The sequence below is a fragment of the Pyrus communis genome, chromosome 14, assembly GCF_041283825.1.
Source record: "Pyrus communis isolate YQ-2024b chromosome 14, ASM4128382v1, whole genome shotgun sequence".
Taxonomy (NCBI): domain Eukaryota; kingdom Viridiplantae; phylum Streptophyta; class Magnoliopsida; order Rosales; family Rosaceae; genus Pyrus; species Pyrus communis.
Window position 1 is genome coordinate 17,590,128 of NC_142578.1, and position 10,909 is coordinate 17,601,036.

At 36.9% G+C, this 10,909-nt stretch overlaps 1 long non-coding RNA gene across 2 annotated transcripts; it reads right to left on the reverse strand.

Moving 5' to 3' along the window:
• Positions 1-835: 835 nt before the first annotated feature.
• Positions 836-2,412, reverse strand: LOC148691310 (uncharacterized). Of its 2 annotated transcripts, none has more exons than XR_015955515.1 (2): positions 2,165-2,412; positions 836-1,745 (listed from the first exon to the last, which is right to left on the reverse strand). It is a non-coding gene; the product is annotated as an uncharacterized LOC148691310 (long non-coding RNA). The 2 variants fall into 2 exon arrangements; XR_015955514.1 differs by having other exon boundaries at positions 836-1,778.
• Positions 2,413-10,909: the final 8,497 nt, after the last annotated feature.

A 10,909-nucleotide genomic window follows, 5' to 3' on the forward strand; every position in this document is an offset into this window, starting at 1 on the left:
TAAGTTATGGAAGAATACTTACATAAATCCCATCCGCGATTCGTTGCCATAAGTGGCATTGGTCTCCCCCCATACCACCACCTCTAGGAACTTCTCCCCAGCATCCCGCTGTTCCTCGATCCGGTAAGATAGAGGTTAGGAACCTAAGTGGTGCTTGTACGCCTTCTGCTCCCAGTTTCCCTTATTGGCTGCTGATTTTTTTATTTTATTTTATTTTATTTTGTACATTAAACAATATTAGTTTAAATGAAGATAAAAATAAAAATAATAATAAAAAAAAACAATACAATACAAATCAAATAAAAGAGTGATGTTATTTCCATCCCCAATGTCTTATCTTCACACCCACCTTTTAATGAATTTTTTAATTATAAATTTGTCCATTTACAAAAAGACTAATAAGGACATTAATTATCTTTTTTTGCTTAATTAAAAAAAAATAAAAAAAAAGGTTGGGCATGGGAGACAATTTATCTACCTTAAACCCTAACTCATATTTTAATCTCCTTTCATTCAGAGAAATAAAAAATAGCAATGGACTTTGAAGATAACTTTCATTGAATAGGTAGAAGATGACGCTTCTACGGAAGAAATAGAAGATTATGTTTCCATTGAAATGCTAGAAGAATAATTTGTGTGTAGGTCGTTTGAATTTGTTCATCATATGTTTAAATTCATTGTTGTCAAATTCTTTTGAATTTAGATACCTCTGTCGTTTCCATTTGAATTTGCAGACCTTAATGGTTTTCATTTACATATTATTGTTATATTTTTTAAGACACAATTTTATAATTTCATATGTATGTATATATTAAAGGTTATTTTGGAATAACAGTTGGTGGAGAAATAGCATTTTAATTTTTTAACTTTTTAAAAAGGGTGTGATTGTAACGTGGGTGGGAAAATAAAACAATGGGATGGGTTTAGTAGCTCTCTTAATATAATAAACAAAAAAATTATTCCCTAGAACTTTGCACTCTCAAAGTGAGTGCAAACCCAATGCCACTCGTGCACCCTCTCCAGGAACTCCTTAGGAGGGTCCGCCCATGCTGCCTCTGGTGTCGGACAAGAGTCATAGTACTGGGGGAGCTCGTACTTCCACTTCTTGTACCGTCCACTCCAGGCCTAGTTGATGTAATCCTCACATACTTTGTCTCGCTCATTCTAACTAAAGTTGGTTTGCACATTTTCATTAACCAGAAACAAACAATGAATTAAAAACAAAATTTTAAAAAATATTTTTAAAAGATGATCTTAATCGTTAGTTGTAGACTACCGAAAGCTGGGTGCGTATCGCGTCCCGAACCTGTTGTTGATGGGAAATCCATCAATAAGTGTCCATGGGGTATTTGTTCTAAATCAGGGGCCCGTAGTCGTGGGTCAACAAATTGTTGACATTGGTGGACACTCGGTAGTGGTTGGGGAGGTAAACAATTCAAATCGAGGCCTGGGTGGTCCGAGTGATCCAATATGTTTTCAGGCCTCGACAAATTCCCCAAGTCGTCTTGTTCCTAGTTCCGATAGGGAGTTGTCCCTCTGCCTCCCCTCCCTTCACGGGGGTCGATTTGACCTCCACGTTGCCAGTCGTGGGTGATGTGATTGGGGGGTGGTGGGGCAGGTGGCAGCGACGGGTGCTCCTCAGTCACCTGGCAGATTGTGGAACGGGGGGTAATGGGGTGGTGGAACTTGTCCTCGCTACCGACTCTGTAGTCGGCGCCTGGATCCCATTGGGGGCCGATGACTCACTTTAAGCCGAAAAGGAAGCAGAGCGGCGACCGCTTGTGATCAATGAGGCAGCCATTTTCACAAAATAAATTAACCGAATTAAAAAACTAACAAACTTACCAATTAAAACCCATATCTTCACAGATTCAACAAAACTCAAATCTTCACAATATCTTCATGAATTCAACAGATTAAAAATTTCACAAAACACATATATTCACATATTCAATATCACAAGTTCAACAAATTAAAACCCTAAACATCACGAATTCAACAAATTAAAACTCTAACTTTATACATCACAGATTCAACAGATACAAATATAACCTAAATGTCACAGATTCAACCGCCAATTCATAAATTATAATCCAAATCTAAATTATAAATCATCAAATCGAAATCCAAAATCAAGAAACTAAAATAAAAAATTAATACTTACACAGGAAGAGTGAAACTGAGAGGGACGATCTAAGTGAGGAGGACGGCCTGAGTGCGAGTAAAGAGGACGGGCTGAGAGTGAGAGTGCTGGTGTGAGCGTGAGAGAGTGAGAGTTAGAGAGTTAGAGAGAGAGAGAGAGAGAGAGAGAGAGAGAGAGAGAGAGAGAGAGTTAGTGAAACGGTGCGAGGAGGAAGAAAGAAGAAGCTTTTGGGTTATAAGATCTTTAAAGCTTTACTTGACGGAGGTTCGGCGTGTCGGATTATTTAAAAATGGCAACACGTGTTTGTTAACCTAATATTTTGCCGGCTAAGTTAAACGTCGTCGTGTAAATTTCCCCGAAAATTCAAACATTTTGGCTGGGGAAAATGGTGGAAAATGAATTTGCCCCACGAAATAAAAGAAATTCCGTTAGTTAAATCTAAATTTTGGAAAATTTTGATTTTTAAACGAAATTTACAATAGTTTTTTTTTTTTTTTTTTGATCTTTAGCTGACAGAATTCCATCGGTTAAAGTCAAATATTGAAAATATATAATATAAGTTCTTGTTGGCTCCACTTTTCCTAAAATAATTGACGCATCATTGGGAACGTTGATTTTAATCTTGTGGGGTTAACGATTGTATTTGCAAAAAATGATCCTAATCGAACCTAGAACGACCATTAAATAAAGAAATTTTATTTCTAACCGTCGAAAGTTTGCTATCTATTTACTAATCTCCAATTTTATTTTATTTTTGTAATTTTTTGCATATGTGATCTCCAAGTTTATGCAAACATTTTCACTGTTCGATCATGCACACTAGTTTCGTACAATGAGTGTGACTGGTAGGAGGAAATATTTGAAAAATGAATAACAAAGAAGATATTTATAGTGGATGCATATATATTTACCCGACGAACCTTCGTTGGTAAAGTGTTGTGTCGGTGGAATTTGTTCAGATGTGATGTAAATATCTGTCATATGATGCGAGATTTATACGCACACAAATTAAACCCTCTTTTTGACAATTGTAGTAAGTATGTAAGTAGGGATCGTTCTTAACCGGGGATTAGGAGGGATTGCATAATCACTTGGAAACTAACTCAATAACGTAAAACAAAGTTTAAAAGACTAAACTAAACTCAAAGAATGCAACACTCAAAATAAGAAAGATTGTAATGACTAAACAAAATATGGGGGGGGGGGGGAATTGTGTTTGGACGAGATTAAATTAAATGGACAGATTATAAATAAAACAGATTGTAAGACAAGTTGTGATAGAAAATATGGATGATGGAATGGCTAAGGGGTTTTTCTCCACACATGAAATATATGCAACGTCAATCAATTTCCAGTTATCACTTCAATAAGTTATGAACCTCGACACTCCAAGTTAATTAGGTCCGCTTAAATTAACCTTCAGATTTCCCTAGAATCATTGAATTGGATGAATATGCATCGCAAACAAATTATTCCTAACAAGTTCTCTATATGAACAGCATGATAAAGATACAAGTTAGAATCATTACGTTCTTTGGAAATCATAAGCATCGACAAGGCATTTGTAACTATGAAAAGCATGATACTCTTGCCAGGAATCTACTTAACATGATCGTGACTAGCGACCTTCACTACTTGTGAATATAAATTCATAACGATTAGGTGAAACAAACTTATATCCTAGCACCAAATTCAAGCATGCAAATTAAGCGTGCACTCTCAATCAACATACAAGAATAAGTTCTAAATCAAACGGTTAAGCAAATTGTATTCACGACTTATGCAACGATAACTGGAAGTAATCAACTTATTTCACATATATAATCATGGTTTCGAATACACCCTTAGCCATGGGGGGTTTAGTTCCTCATACGTACAAAACAAAGATAAGTAAATTTAACCATTGAAATCGAGGAAAAGAAACACCTAAACATTCCAACAACTCAAACTTGAATTGTATGAACGTTTAGGCACTCTTCTCCTCCTCTTTGTTGTCGCACAAGATCTATGGATAGGTTTTGGGTTGGTGTTTGTATGGAGGAATGGTTGGATAGTGTTTTGGAGGGTTGGGGAGTGGTGGAAATAGAAGAGGGGTTGCTGGAATTGGAAGGGAACCCACGGCAAAGCTTGAATGGATGTGTTTTTGTGTTGATTTGAGGTGTGTTATGGTAATGGGAATGCAAGGGTTTTTATAGGAGGAGTGGAGGTGTATATGGCTGTTTGTTTAGAATGCATGTGGCTGGTTAATGATGGAAAACAGCTAGGAAAGCATGTGGCAAGGTGTGTAGGTGCTGGAATTGTTGGAAAGGCACGGCAATGATGCTTGTTGTTGGTGAAAATGTGGCTGAATGGTTTAATTAATGAAAGAATAAAGGGTGCATGTTTGAATGATTAAAGGGACATGTGGGGTGGCTGGAACAAAGGGGGAAGCACGGCATGGGTTGTTGTTGAATGATTATGGGTGCATGTGGAAGTGCAAAGGGGGAAAGCTGGAAATGGGATGGGATGCATGGAATTAGGCACGGCAATGATGGTGTTTTTCTGTGGTGAATGGTAATGCAATGTGTTTGCATGTGAATTAAAGGGGTGTGAATGATTATGGGATGCTGGAACTCTGGAGTGGAGGTGGGTTATGCATGGCATTAAGTGAAGTGAAATGATTGAATGTTTAATGGTTGCATGTGAATGAATTGTTTGTAGGGAAAGAATGGGAGTGACACTAGGTTGAATGATGATGAGTGCATGTGAGTTGAAATGCATGTGGAATGAATGAAATGCATTGATATGCACGGCAAAGGAAGTGGATTTTCTGCTGAAAATGAATTAAAGGGTGCATGTGTTGATGATTTGTGGTGCAATGATGAAGAGTTGCATGTGGAATAATGATTAAAAAGTGAGGGGATGCATGGCAAAGTGTTTGTTGTGATAAGTGATAAATGTATGGTTATGGTTATGATAAGGAGATGAATGAATGTGTGGTTATGATAAGGAGATGAATGAATGTGTGGTTATGATAAGGAGACAAGGCCCTTCCTTGCATGGCAAGGAAGGGAAACACCAAGGGACACACGGCAAGGGTAACAATGTTGGAAGGGACATTGTTTTGTGACCTAGAATAGGTAGGATTCCTTGATATTGCTCAAACAAAAGGTCTTTAGGTCTTCAATTTCGTCCATTCCTTTTGCTCCAAGCATATGCTATCCATTCCAAGCCCAATTTTGCTCCAAAATGCTCCAAAATGCATCTTTTTGCTTCCTTAGCCATATGAACCTAAAAGCACAAGAAAATGGCTTAAACTACTAAAACAACTATGAATTAACAATATAAATGCACGAAAACAAGCTAAGTAAGTCGCCTAAATATGCTCCTATCATCATATGTTGAAAAATGAAATTCAACTTTTGACTAATGTACCCAACTAAGGTCTGTCGGGTAAATGTAGTGTCAGTAGATTCCACTGGCCTGTGACTTGATATAAGTAGCCCATTGATTGACATTACAGCTTTTGCCCAACGAAGGTTCGTCCTGTAATGTTCTTGTGTCCATTGATTCACATGCCCACGACTGGGTATCTGTGACACTTTGGAAATATTAGCATTGAATTTTTTACCGTTTAAGTTCTACCCGAAGGATCTTCGTCGGGAAAGGATCTGTAGTTAGATTCATAACACATGTGTTCGTATTTATGTGACAACTTGCAAATGTGAAGGTTTTGACCGTTGAACGATAAACTGACGGAATTTCATCTGGTAAACTAATAAAAGTTCATTTCCCACATTCCCTTGGGTATTTGGGACACTTTGAAATGTGTACTTTTGACCAAATATTATGAATTAATTCTACTTACACTTACAAACTTTTTTTCAATGTCATCAAAACATAAATTTTTCAATTTCTACAACTTTTACGTTACGATGTTCCATATTTTTGTAGAACTAGATACCATAACATGAAAACATTTGGTAAAATTAGTTTCAACGATTTTTTTTTCCCCTTTCATTAAGTATAATGCAAATTTTTGTGAACAAAAACTGAACCTCACAATTTACAACTCTACAAACTATTAAACAATACTGAAAATATAAAAAAGTTTACATAATATCTCCCAATCCTCTGATTCTTGAACCACTCAGAAATACTCAGTCTTGGCCACTCAAATACGCTTTGATTCTTGCTTACACATAAATCTTGCCCACTCAGAGACGCTCTAATTCTTGACCACGCAGAAATGCTGTGAGTCTTGGCCAATCAAATACGCCTCTGATTCTACCTAAGCTTCACAAACAGGGCTGAGCCTTTTTTCTTGAACGGCCCAGCCTTGCTCTTTAGGGTGTTTTGCCCATGACGATAGTATCTTTTCCATGTTCTTCCACATGCAATACATCCAAGTAACTTTTGGTCACCACCGTCTTCGACCGTGTTCACCTCCGTCTTCGACTGTGTTCACCACTGCCTTCAACATTATGGTGGTATCTTCTCTATGTTCTTGCATATTACGGTGGTATCATCTTCATGAACTATCTAGATCACTAGCCACAACAGACATGCGTTTGCTAATAAGGCTTTTTTTAAAACTTGTGTTGAGGGTTTAGGATGGAAAAAGAATCAGGAGATGGTAGAGGAAAATGAATGTATGAAATATGGATGAGAAAAATGAAGGGAGGCAAGGACTTATAAATTGCAACTAAAGGTTTAACCGACGAACTACTCCATTGGGTAAACCTAGACACGTGTCGGCTAATATTTTGGTCGGTGGACATTTTTGACATGTGGCAAATGAAGTTTGACCACCTCGGGAAAAGTTTCCTGAAAAATACCTCCGTCGGGTAAATTTATTTATCACAACAAGATACATCTCCGCCAGCTAAATCATTTCTTGTTTGGTGCCAAATTTTTATCTGACGAATGCTCTCATTGCCTACAAATTGTGTTCGTTGTGTAAGACCTTTTAGTCAACCAATATTGTTGACTTATTTTGCCCTACCGCTGACAATGTCTGTCGTGTAAGTGAAGGTTACTTGACGAAATTTTGTCCGGCAACCTCAAATTTCTTATAATGTATCCAATTGGCTCTCTAACACCATATTCCAATATATTTAGACTCTACACATAGCCTTAGTGTTCAACGATCGCTTACAACTTCGACACAAAATCTTACGATCTCTTGGTTTTAAACATATCTGATAGACTGAGTGCATATTCCATTATTCCCATGATGCTAGAACTTCAATTACTCAGATCTTGAACCTACACATTACCGATTTCAAAGATTTGGATGACATACAAGCCCAAACAAGTGCATTTCATTCTCATCCTCTCTGATTTACACGCCCAAGCAAGTGCATTTGATTCTCCTCCTTTTTGGGTCAATTTTACCAATTCAAAAGCAGAATAAAAGTGAAAAATGAAACTATCACTTGTTAGTTTTTTCATTATCGGCTCATAATTTGACGGTGTTTCATGTGAATGAGAATTTTAGCATGTGTAAACCTTACATCCTTGTTAGTTCCATGTTGAAAGACTTATTTGACAGAAACTTGTATCAAGGATAGGATGTTATCACAACTACGTGGCCATTAAAGTGACATTAATTTCCAATCTCAAGTATAAACATAAATATTATATTTGTAGACCAGTAGGAGAATGTTTGATTTATTCCAATTTAAATCATACTTAAATGGTCTAAAATATATAATAGGAATGTAATTTTGGAGATTAATATAGATACTGTGATTTGATCTCCTAAAGATATCAATCTTATATTAGGTGTCTTGTAATACAAGTAAGATTGACAAAGTCCTTGATTTTATGTGATTATGATACCTAACTGATAGTCTAAAAAAGTGGGATTTGGGATTCCTTTATGGACGGAACCTTAATGCCTTAGCCAGTATAAATACTAAGGTCCCTGCAAACCCTAGATACAAAGCAAACGTTTCCCATAAAGTAGTTGTATCCGGCTAGGTGCATTGTAGAAGACTTTGGTGTTGCCACATCCTACATCATCTTCGCTTGGTATCCAATGGCTATTGCTTCATGATCAGGTCAGCCAACTCCTTGTTTGTGTTTTAATTATACAACGAAATAAAGTTTACAGGACAGATTATGCATGTTAATTACCTCAACAATGCAAATATATGAGCAGATAACTTCATTGGGGAAGAGTGAATAAGAGCTTTCTAACAACATAAAGAGAGATAGCAAAAAACATATATGAGCGTTACTTCAAGAAGAGGTGATTTAAATAAAAGTAAGGCATTTTGTGTTCTCTTTAACGAGAAAAAGTCAAAGTGAAAGAGAATTGGATGCAGTGCTTACGAACCCCAAATTCTCAAAGGACAGTAAATGGTTCGAGCCGTCCTCACTCCCTCATGGCATCATGTTATTTTATGGTACGCACGTTACAATTAGACTTGGTTACTCTTTTTATTATTGTCTAAAGATATCTCTAAAAAAATTATTCATTTTGACATAATTTAGTCATGCAAATTGAATGATTTTGTTTTAAAATATCTTCAAATAAAGCACAGAAGCTGCAGAGTAGATTCAATACATCAAATTAACAACGTAGAAGTCAGAATTTTACATATCTCAATAACATTCACCACGTAGGTGCATTATACTTTATAATTGTTTTAGTAAGTAATCAAGAGGCCTTTATATTCAAGTAGGTACTTAATTTAGTCTGCATAAATAATTTACCTACTATATTTATATGTGAAATATAGGTAAAATAAATCATATATACTAAAACTTAGTTTTGGATTGGCACTGTTGATCTATAGTGTGCGGGCGAAAATGCCCTTGGCTTCGTCTCTGTTCCCCATTTTCTTGCCTCGTTGGTACAGTGAAATGACAGTTTTGTCCATCTTGGCAATGCGTCTATTATCGTTGAAGCCTCTGCTTCGACAACATCTTCTCGATTTTTCTTTCGGTTTCCACTTCTCTCTCTCTCACAAAAATCTCTGCTTATGTCCCTTTCGAACAAGCCCTCCTTCGCTCTCAATTTCCTCCCCCTCATCGATCATCTGAAACCAATGATACTCAGAGTTCCCCATCATCGAATTCCATTCGAAAACCTTCTGGAGCTACTTCTCCTCATAAAGCAGCCACCGTGCTCCAAATCTTTCCAGTTGAAATTCCTCTCCTTCACCCTTTGCATGTTGAATTTCACATCAACATTAGATTCGAATTTTCTGACGATTCCGACGACGCCCACCATTGAGGTTAGTCGAAAACTAAAAGGATTCATATCTTACTGCTCATGCTTCTTCTTTTTCCACTATTTGAGAATCAGTTGGCTTAGATCGGTAGCTTTTACTCCGACAGATGTCTCCCAACCAAGTGTAAAAATAGAGACACGTCTGTTTGGGATCTTATCAATAGGCAGTTCCTTCTTTATTTTTTGTGGGTATTCTTGTAAATATCCTGAGAATGAAAACAAATAATTTTTTTAATTACCATAGCACACGTATAGCACATTGATAGGAGCACATTTAGGCGACTTTGTTGTTAATTCATAGTTGTTTTAGTAGTTTAAGCCATTTTTGTGTGTTTTTAGGTTCATATGGCTAAGGAAGCAAAAAGATGCATTTTGGAGCATTTTGGAGCAAAATTGGGCTTGGAATGGATAGCATATGCTTGGAGCCAAAGTGTTGGACGAATTTGAAAGCCTTGTATGCACTTTGGACATAAAACAAAGGGCCTAGCCCAATCAAACAATCCTTTGAGCCATGCAAAACCTCTAGCCCAATCAACAACCCTTAGCCACATGCATTTCCACCTTCCTACTTCATCATTTCATCATTGCACCACCATTCACACACACATGCACTTACTCTTTCATCATTGCACCACCATTCACACACACATGCACTTACTCTTTCATCATTGCATCACAAATTCAACACATGCATTCACACACCAACAACCTAGCTCTTTTTCCATCATTATTTCATCCACATGCACTCTCAATCATAACAACCACATTCACTCTTAAACAATCACCCACATATTCTCCCATTCTCCCTATAAAAACCCATGCATTCATACACAAAAATCACATCTCATTTTCATACACAACACATCACAAACACATCCAATCTTCCCTCATTGCCTTGAGCTACCATTCCCTTATAATCCAAACACCACTCCTCATCCATTTCCATAATTCCCCAATCCATTCAACACACCAACAACATCCCTTAGACCTTGTGCTACGACGAAGAGGAAGATAAGAGGGCCTAAACGTTCATACAATTCAAGTTTGAGTTGTTGGAATGTTTAGGTGTTTCTTTGATTCTCTTTGTTTTGTACCATGAGGAACTTCCTCTCGGCTTCATTCCATTAGATACACTCTCCCATTTCTTAAAGGATTTCGACATCAGTTTTGCTTCAAGGGTTCTTTCTTCTTAATCCTATGTTCACTCATGTTATATATTTTTATGTCAAACCTTTTGTAAACATGAAGTGTAACTAATCTCTCTCTAGGGATTCGATGTAGCCTTGCAAGATTGCCATGTAGTTAATTCAGAATTCTCATTTAATTTATCTATTTCTTGTTTCATTCTCCGATTTAATTGTGACTTAGTGTGTTGATTTTAATGCTTGATCATCATTTGAATTAACCACAGGTTGTTTAGCCAAGATTAAAGCACACATCATGCATAATCTTGGTAGATATGTGAATGAATGAAGGGAATGTTTTGCAAACATCCTGCCGAGTGTTCCCTTTGGTTTTGTGAAAGTTTCTTGTGCACTACATAG